Source organism: Arachis hypogaea, chromosome 3 (assembly GCF_003086295.3).
Source record: "Arachis hypogaea cultivar Tifrunner chromosome 3, arahy.Tifrunner.gnm2.J5K5, whole genome shotgun sequence".
In the NCBI taxonomy this organism is placed as follows: Eukaryota; Viridiplantae; Streptophyta; class Magnoliopsida; order Fabales; family Fabaceae; genus Arachis; species Arachis hypogaea.
Genome location: NC_092038.1, coordinates 105,934,311 through 105,944,950, shown reverse-complemented (window position 1 = coordinate 105,944,950; position 10,640 = coordinate 105,934,311). Strand labels below are relative to the sequence as shown.

At 39.5% G+C, this 10,640-nt stretch overlaps 1 non-coding gene across 1 annotated transcript; it reads left to right on the top strand.

Annotated features, from left to right (window-relative positions):
* Window positions 1–10,094: 10,094 nt before the first annotated feature.
* LOC112793398 (small nucleolar RNA R71) lies at window positions 10,095–10,202 on the top strand. The gene has a single exon (XR_003198091.1). It is a non-coding gene; the product is annotated as a small nucleolar RNA R71 (small nucleolar RNA).
* The last annotated feature ends 438 nt before the right edge of the window (window positions 10,203–10,640 follow it).

The window sequence follows — 10,640 nt, the reverse complement described above, 5'->3', positions numbered from 1 at the left end:
CACTGTAGTATGGCGAATGTCGCAAAATCTCAAATAGATAGAATGAATGTACATGGGATCTCAACTTTGAAGATAGTTGGTTACATGGCGGGTATGGCTGGTAGCTACTCTTTGGTTAGGTTTTTGAAAGATGATGCGTATAACTATGCTGACAAAAGTCGACGTAAAAAGATTGTAGACGATGATGCGAACGCTACTATAGGGTATCTGGAGGGTAAGGCTATTGCGAATCACATGTCAATTGTGAGATACAACTTAATCAATGATCGAAGACTAGGGAATCTAATTTGGGCTGATGGAGGTAGTGGAGTTAATTACCAATATTTTGGTGATGTACTGGCTTTTGACTCTACGTATAAGAAGAACAAGTATAGGCGACCGGTTCTAATATTTTTTTGTTCAAACAACCACAAGCAAACAACTATCTTTGGGTTTGGGATTCTCATGGATGAAAGTGTTACATCGTATTGGACGTTAGAGAATTTGTTAGAAGTTATGTGTCAAAAAAAGAAAGTTGGTTAAAAACTATCCAAAAACAGAAATTGCCAAATTTCCAAAAAGTTCATAAGCCATTTTAGTTTCTACATTGATTTAATACCTCCCAACTATCCCAAATCACTTCTTTACTTTCAACTAAGTTCAAGCCTACTTAATTTACGCATTACGACTCTAATTCATCATTATCACATCTCAATTCATTAATTCCTCTATTCTAACAATTCATTACCAAATTTCTATATACTCAGTTACATAATCATCATCTCAACTTCAAGCATAAACATTCAATGCATTCCATCAAATTACAAAGCTGACCTTTCACAGCCTCTGGCCCAAAATTCACCAATTTAATTCATAAATCATAAACAACTAATCACCAACCAAAATCAAATTTAATAATTCATCTATTATAACGTTTCAATTCCAACCAATAAAACAATTCAATCTTATTCTGAAGGGCATCTAGTTTAGGACTTCATGTCACATTACATGGTATTTAAATGAAACTTAAACCGTACCTCTAGGAAGCCAAAATCAAACCCTCAATTCTTGAATTTCACCAAGCATAAGCTCCAAGTTTACATCCACCAAGCTCAAGCACCACCTATAATCAACTAAATGCCTCTCATATTCAATCTACACTATTTTCACATAATATACACGTTATTCAATCACTAGGGCTTTATAAAATTTTATGAATACATGAAAAAGTATTTCTTACCTTTATCCACTGAATATTGGAATGGAATCCACTTAGAATCTATGTTAGAGCACCCTTAATGAACCAAAATCACAAGATTTCAAAACCCACTTTACCAAAAATGCAAATTTTAAAAGGAATAGAGAAATGGACAAGGAATTTTGATATTCTTACTAATTTGTTTGGATAGAATTGAAGAGGATTTTGATATGAATGTATGGCCATAAACGAATTGTCAATCGGAGCTCTGGATCAAAAGTTATGATCAATTGAAATTGGAAGTGAATAGTGAAACCTTTGGTTTTTCTTCTCTTCTCAATTCACGGTGCTCTCTCTCTCTCTCTCTCTCTCTCTCTCATGCTGAAATGGGAAGTGCTAAGTGACTTTGGGGAGTTTATATATGTGGGCTTGGGATCAACATGGGTTCGGTTCACTCGTTTTAGCCCGTTGGCTCAATTTTGGATCAAAACCTTTAAGATTAGCATTTTAATTCATATTCTAAATATTTTTATTTTTTCAAATTATAAATCTTAAATTTCCAAATCTTCACTTTTATTTTAATTTATTAACTATCAATTTATTAATTACAATTTAATTGAATTTTACAGTGATTACTACTTGTCTGATGTCCATAAAAACCTATGCAACAAGGGTATACACTAGGAAAATATTTAGTGATGTTAGGAAACAAATAGAGGTTGACAATGATGAGAATTCTTGTATAGTTTGGAATCAATCAAAACAAAAATAAATTTATTGGTAGCATAGTCCAAACCAACAATGAATTCTCACAATCAAATGTTAAATTCAAATTAAAGTAACCGAGATCAAGAGTAATTTAACCTCGGATCGTCTTCCCTAGGAGTTGCAATTAAGTGTCAATCATTGGCTATGGAGGAAATGAGGGATTGGGATTTCAAGAGAGGCAAGGAATGTAAATGGGAAGAAATTAAATGAACATGCAAGGAATTAAAAGGAAAGCAATTAAAAGCAATGCAAATGGAAATTAAATACTAAAAAGGACTCTTGGCAAGAAGTGGGTAATTAAGGATTCCTATCCTAGTTATGGACTCTTGGGAATTGTATGGAATTAATCCCAATTAGTCAATCCTACTTGAGAATTAGGCAAAAGAGCATAATTGATTCCAATCCCTAAGTCCTAAGTCAACACTAGTGGGTCACTTAGAGTCAAGAGAAACCAAACCAATTAACAATCCTCACACAAAGCGGAATGGACATCCACAACTCAATTTCACCCAAACACCCAATTTCTCAACCAAGAGTGTGGAAACTAAACATGCAAGAAATTAAACATCAAAGCAATAAAAGTCAAAGCAATTAAATGCAAGTAAAGGAAACTTCAAGTGTCCTCTTGGCAAGTAATTGAGAGCTAAGGCTACCTATCCTAACCATTGACCACAAACACATGATGATTATGAAGAGTTAATCCTACTTAGTTAATCCTACATCGAGGATAAGTCAAATAGGCATAGTTGATTTCAATCCATAAGTCCCATGTCAACACTTAGGGTCACATAGAGTCAATGGCGACCAAATCAACTAACTACTCTAATGTATCAACAAGAATAGACTTTAATGACTCAAGGGTCACCAAAGTCATCAATTTCAAGCCAAGAGTGGATGAAAACAATGTAAAAACTAAGCCAAGCATTTTATCAAACACTTGGTGTGCATGAAAATAAAATAATATTAAATTGCATAGAAAATAAAATCTAACTACCAAAAGTAAGAAAATAATAACAATAACTAAAGAAAGCAATAAATGAACATAAAACATAAATTGCATTAAATGTAAATTAAAATAATAAAGTGTCATAAACATAAAAGAACAAAAGAAATGAAATAACAAAATAGAAGGAAAGAACAAAGATGCAATAACAATAAATGACAAGGAAAAGTAAATGAAAACAAAAATTAAAAGTAGAAATTGCAAGAAATTAAACTAAAAAACCCTAATTCTAAAGAGAGGGGGGAGCTTCTCTCTCTAGAAACTAAGAGAAAAACATGTAAAAGCTAAACCTAATTCCCCCTTCATTCCTCTTCACTTTGGCCTCAAATAGCTTCAGAAAATGAGTTGGACTGGGTTTTGGAGGCCCAAGATTTACCTCCAACGATTTGCATTAATGAGCTCACGTGCATGCAGTCGTGCGTACGCACGACCCACGGCGCGTACGCACAGTTGCGCAAAATTCCCATCGTGCATACACATGACATTTGGTGCATACGCATCCTTGCACGAAGTCACCGTTGTGCGTACGCACGCATCACTGTGCATACGCATCTTTGCAGTAGCTTCCAAAATTCATTCCCTTCATGATTTCTCCCATTTTGGATGCTCTTTCTTCACTTCTTCATCCCAAACTTGCCTTGAAAACATGAAATCACTTCACAAATGCATCAAGGCACCAAATGGGATCAAAGTGAATAAAATTTAGCAATAAAAAGGTCTAAAGAGCATGTTTTCACTTTCAAGCACAAATTAGGAAGACATCATGAAACTTTGCTATTTCAATGGATAAATTCAAGAAAGGTTGATAAAATCCACCTGGTGCACGAAATTGTGATCAATACTTTTCACAACTCAAATAATCCCCGGTAATGAATCCAAAAACTTGGTGTTCAATACCATGGCATAAACACAACTTCGCACAACTAACCAGCAAGTGTACTGGGTCGTCCAAGTAATAAACCTTACGCGAGTAAGGGTCGATCCCACAGAGATTGTTGGTATGAAGCAAGCTATGGTCATCTTGTAAATCTTAGTCAGGCAAACTCAAATGGAGATGGTGATGAATGCATAAAAACATAAAGATAAAGATAGAGGTACTTATGTAATTCATTGGTAGGAACTTCAGATAAGCGCATGAAGATGCCTTCCCTTCCGTCTCTCTGCTTTCCTACTGTCTTCATCCAATCCTTCTTACTCCTTTCCATGGCAAGCTTATGCAAGGGTTTCACCGTTGTCAGTGGCTACCTCCCATCCTCTCAGTGAAAATGTTCCTATGCTCTGTCACAGCATGGCTAATCATCTGTCGGTTCTCGGTCAGGCCGGAATAGAATCCAGCGATTCTTTTGCGTCTGTCACTAACGCCCCGCCTGCTAGGAGTTTGAAGCACGTCACAGTCATTCAATCATCGAATCCTACTCAGAATACCACAGACAAGGTTAGACCTTCCGGATTCTCTTGAATGCCGCCATCAGTTCTAGCCTATACCACGAAGACTCTGATCTCACGGAATGGTTGGCTCGGTTGTCAGTCGAGCACTTGGTTGTCAGGCGATCAACCATGCATCGTGCAATCAGGAATCCAAGAGATATTCACCCAATCGAAGGTAGAACGGAGGTGGTTGTCAGTCACACGTTCATAGGTGAGAATGATGATGAGTGTCACGGATCATCACATTCATCAAGTTGAAGAACAAGTGATATCTTAGAACAAGAACAAGCGGAATTGAATGGAAGAACAATAGTAATTGCATTAATACTCGAGGTACAGCAGAGCTCCACACCTTAATCTATGGTGTGTAGAAACTTCACCGTTGAAAATACATAAGAACAAGGTCTAGGCATGGCCATGAGGCCAGCCTCCCAATGATCTAAGATAGCATAACAATGAAGATAGCTACCCCTCGATGTCTCAATACAATAGTAAAAGGTCCTACTTATAGAAAACTAGTAGCCTAAGGTTTACAGAAATGAGTAAATGACATAAAAATCCACTTCCGGGCCCACTTGGTGTGTGCTTGGGCTGAGCAATGAAGAATTTTCGTGCAGAGACCTCTCTTGGAGTTAAACGCCAGCTTTTATGCCAGTTTGGGCGTTTAACTCCCATTTTGGTGCCAGTTCCAGCGTTTAACGCTGGAATTTCTGAGGGTGACTTTGAACGCCGGTTTGGGCCATCAAATCTTGCGCAAAGTATGGACTATCATATATTGCTGGAAAGCCCAGGATGTCTACTTTCCAACGCCGTTGAGAGCGGGCCAATTGGGCTTCTGTAGCTCCGGAAAATCCGCTTCGAGTGCAGGGAGGTCAGAATCCAACAGCATCTGCAGTCCTTTTCAGTCTCTGAATCAGATTTTTGCTCAGGTCCCTCAATTTCAGCCAGAAAATACCTGAAATCACAGAAAAACACACAAACTCATAGTAAAGTCCAGAAAAGTGAATTTTAACTAAAAACTAATAAAAATATACTAAAAACTAACTAGATCATACTAAAAACATACTAAAAACAATGCCAAAAAGCGTACAAATTATCCGCTCATCACAACACCAAACTTAAATTGTTGCTTGTCCTCAAGCTATTGAAAATCAACTAAGATAAAAAGAAGAGAATATGCAATGAATTCCAAAAACATCTATGAAGATCAGTATTAATTAGATGAGCGGAGCTTTTAGCTTTTTGCCTCTGAATAGTTTTGGCATCTCACTCTATCCTTTGAAATTCAGAATGATTGGCTTCTTTAGGAACTTAGAATCCAGATAGTGTTATTGATTCTCCTAGTAGAGTATGATGATTCTTGAACAAAGCTACTTATTGAGTCTTGGCTGTGGCCCAAAGCACTCTGTCTTCCAGTATTACCACCGGATACATACATGCCACAGACACATAATTGGGTGAACCTTTTCAGATTGTGACTCAGCTTTGCTAGAGTCCCCAATTAGAGGTGTCCAGGGTTCTTAAGCACACTCTTTTTGCCTTGGATCACAACTTTATTTCTTTATTTTTCTCTTTTTTTCGTTTTCTTTTCTCTTTTTTTTTCGGATTTTTATTATTATTATTTTTTTTTGTATTCACTGCTTTTTCTTGCTTCAAGAATCATTTTTATGATTTTTCAGATCCTCAGTAACATGTCTCCTTTTTTATCATTCTTTCAAGAGCCAACATTCATGAACCACAAATTCAAGATACATATGCACTGTTTACGCATACATTCAGAAGACAAAAGTAATGCCACCACATCAAAATAATTAAACTGTTATAAAATTCAAAATTCATGCAATTCTTTTTCTTTTTCAATTAAGCACGTTTTTATTTAAGAGAGGTGATGGATTCATAGGACATTCATAACTTTAAGGCATAGACACTAAGATACTAATGATCACAAGACACAAACATAGATAAACATAAGCATGAAATTTGAAAAATAGAAGAATAAAGAACAAGGAAATCAAGGAATGGGTCCACCTTAGTGATGGCGGCTCTTTCTTCCTCTTGAAGACCCTATGGAGTGCTTGAGCTCCTCAATGTCTCTTCCTTGTCTTTTTTGCTCCTCTTTCATGATTCTTTGATCTTCTCTAATTTCATGGAGGATGATGGAGTGTTCTTGGTGCTCCACCCTTAGTTGTCCCATGTTGGAACTCAATTCTCCTAGGGAGGTGTTTAGTTGCTCCCAATAGTTTTGTGGAGGAAAGTGCATCCCTTGAGGTATCTCAGGGATCTCATGATGAGTGGAGTCTCTTGTGTGCTCCATCCTCTTCTTAGTGATGGGCTTGTCCTCATCAATAGGGATGTCTCCCTCTATGTCAACTCCAACTGAACAACAGAGGTGACAAATGAGATGAGGGAAGGCTAACCTTGCCAAGGTAGAGGACTTGTCCGCCACCTTATAGAGCTCTTGAGCTATAACCTCATGAACTTCTATTCCTTCTCCAATCATGATGCTATGAATCATGATAGCCCGGTCTATGGTAACTTCGGACCGGTTGCTAGTGGGAATGATTGAGCATTGGATAAACTCCAACCATCCTCTAGCCACGGGTTTGAGGTCATGCCTTCTCAATTGAACCGGCTTCCCTCTTGAATCTCTCTTCCATTGGGCGCCCTCTTCACATATGATTGTGAGGACTTGGTCCAACCTTTGATCAAAGTTGACCCTTCTAGTGTAAGGGTGTTCATCTCCTTGCATCATGGGCAAATTGAATGCCAACCTTACACTTTCCGGACTAAAATCCAAGTATTTCCCCCGAACCATAGTAAGATAATTCTTTGGATCCGGGTTCACACTTTGATCATGGTTCTTGGTGATCCATGCATTGGCATAGAACTCTTGAACCATCAAGATTCCGACTTGTTGAATGGGGTTGGTAAGAACTTCCCAACCTCTTCGGATCTCATGTTGTATCTCCGGATGTTCACCCTTTTTGAGTGAAAAAGGGACCTCGGGAATCACCTTCTTCAAGGCCACAACTTCATAGAAGTGGTCTTGATGCACCCTTGAGATGAATCTCTCCATCTCCCATGACTCGGAGGTGGAAGCTTTTGCCTTCCCTTTCCTCTTTCTAGAGGTTTCTCCGGCCATGGATGCCATAAATGGTTATGGAAAAACAAAAAGCAATGCTTTTACCACACCAAACTTAAAATGTTTGCTCGTCCTCGAGCAAAAGAAGAAAGAAGAGAGGAGAAGAAGAAAAAATGAGGAGAAAGGGAATGGCTTTGTGTTTGGCCAAAGGGGGGAGAAATGGTGTTTAGGTTGTGTGGAAAGGAAGGAGTGAAGGAGGGTTTATATAGGAGAGGGGGAAGGGTAGGGTTCGGTCATTTGAGGGTGGGTTTGGGTGGGAAAGTGGTTTGAATTTGAATGGTGAGGTAGATGGGGTTTTATGAAGGATGGATGTGAGTGGTGAAGAGAAAGATGGGATTTGATAGGTGAAGGGTTTTTGGGGAAGAGGTGTGGAGGTGATTGGTGAATGGGTGAAGAAGAGAGAGAGTGGTGGGGTAGGTGGGGGTCCTGTGGGGTCCACAGATCCTGAGGTGTCAAGGAAAAGTCATCCCTGCACCAAATGGCAAGCAAAATCTCGATTTGTGCCAATTCTGGCGTTAAACGCCGGGCTGGTGCCCATTTCTGGCGTTTAACGCCAGCTTCTTGCACTTTTCTGGCGTTTAACGCCAGTCTGGTGCCCCTTTCTGGCGTTAAACGCCCGGAATGGTGCCAGACTGGGCGTTAAACGCCCAACAGCTAGCCTCACTGGCGTTTAAACGCCAGTAGGTGCGTTCTCCAGGGTGTGCTGTTTTTCTTCCTGTTTTTCATTCTGTTTTTGCTTTTTTCATTGATTTTGTGACTTCTTATGATCATCAACCTACAAAAAATATAAAATAACAAAAGAAAATAGTTAATTATAAAACATTGGGTTGCCTCCCAACAAGCGCTTCTTTAATGTCATTAGCTTGACAGAGGACTCTTATGGAGCCTCAGAAATGCTCAGAGCTATGTTGGAACCTCTCAACACCAAACTTAGAGTTTGAATGTGGGGGTTCAACACCAAACTTAGAGTTTGGTTGTGGCCTCCCAACACCAAACTTAGAGTTTGACTGTGGGGGCTCTGTTTGGCTCTGTTTTGAGAGAAGCTCTTCATGCTCCCTCTCCATGATGACAGAGGGATATCCTTGGGCCTTAAACACCAAGGATTCTTCATTCACTTGAATGATCAACTCTCCTCTATCAACATCAATCACAGCTCTTGCTGTGGCTAGGAAGGGTCTGCCAAGGATGATGGATTCATCTATGCACTTCCCAGTCTCTAGGACTATGAAATCAGTAGGGATGTAATGGTCTTCAACTTTAACCAGAACATCCTCTACAAGTCCATGGGCTTGTTTTCTTGAGTTGTCTGCCATCTCTAGTGAGATTTTTACAGCTTGTACCTCAGAGATCCCTAACTTCTCCATTACAGAGAGAGGCATGAGGTTTACACTTGACCCTAAGTCACACAAGGCCTTCTTGATGGTCATGGTGCCTGTGGTACAAGGTATTGAAAACTTCCCAGGATCCTGTCTCTTTTGAGGCAGTTTCTGCCTAGACAAGTCATCCAGTTCTTTGGTGAGCAAAGGGGATTCATCCTCCCAAGTCTCATTTCCAAATAACTTGTCATTTAGCTTCATGATTGCTCCAAGGTATTTAGCAACTTGCTCTTCAGTGACATACTCATCCTCTTCAGAGGAAGAATACTCATCAGAGCTCATGAATGGCAGAAGTAAGTCCAATGGAATCTCTATGGTCTCAGTTTGAGCCTCAGATTCCCATGGTTCCTCATTGGGGAACTCATTGGAGGCCAGTGGACGCCCAGTGAGGCCTTCCTCAGTGGCGTTCACTGCCTCTCCTTCCTCCCAAAATTCGGCCATGTTGATGGCCTTGCACTCTCCTTTTGGATTTTCTTCTGTATTGCTTGGGAGAGTACTAGGAGGGAGTTCAGTAATTTTCCTGCTCAGCTGACCCACTTGTGCCTCCAAATTTCAAATGGAGGATCTTGTTTCAGTCATGAAACTTTGAGTGGTTTTGATCAGATCAGAGACCATGGTTGCTAAGTCAGAGTTATTCTGCTTAGAACTCTCTGTCTGTTGCTGAGAAGATGATGGAAAAGGCTTGCTATTGCTAAACCTGTTTCTTCCACCATTATTGTTTTTGAAACCTTGTTGGGGTCTCTGTTGATCCTTCCATGAAAAATTTGGATGATTTCTCCATGAAGGATTATAGGTGTTTCCATAGGGTTCTCCCATGTAATTCACCTCTTCCATTGAAGGGTTCTCAGGATCATAAGCTTCTTCCTCAGATGAAGCCTCCTTAGTACTGCTTGGAGCATTTTGCATTCCAGACAGACTTTGAGAAATCATGTTGACTTGTTGAGTCAATATTTTATTCTGAGCCAATATAGCATTCAGAGTGTCAATCTCAAGAATTCCTTTCGTCTGACTAGTCCCATTGTTCACAGGATTTCTTTCAGAAGTGTACATGAATTGGTTATTTGCAACCATTTCAATCAGTTCTTGAGCTTCAGTAGGCATCTTCTTCAGATGAAGAGATCCTCCTGCAGAGCTATCCAAAGACATCTTGGATAGTTCAGAGAGACCATCATAGAAAATACCTATGATGCTCCATTCAGAAAGCATATCAGAAGGACACTTTCTGATTAATTGTTTGTATCTTTTCCAAGCTTCATAGAGGGATTCTCCTTCCTTCTGTCTGAAGGTTTGGACTTCCACTCTAAGCTTACTCAATTTTTGAGGTGGAAAGAACTTTGCCAAGAAGGCATTGACTAGCTTTTCCCAAGAGTCCAGGCTTTCTTTAGGTTGAGAGTCCAACCATGTTCTAGCTCTGTCTCTTACAGCAAAAGGGAATAGCATAAGTCTGTAGACCTCAAGGTCAACCCCATTAGTCTTGACAATGTCACAGATTTGCAAGAACTCAGCTAAGAACTGATGAGGATCTTCCAATGGAAGTCCATGGAACTTGCAATTCTGTTGCATTAGAGAAACTAATTGAGGCTTAAGCTCAAAGTTGTTTGCTCCAATGGCAGGGATAGAGATGCTTCTCCCATAGAAATCGGGAGTAGGTGCAGTAAAGTCACCCAGCACCTTCCTTGCATTGTTGGCATTGTTGTTTTCGGCTGCCATGTGTTCTTCTTCTTTGAAGAATTCGGTCAGGTCCTC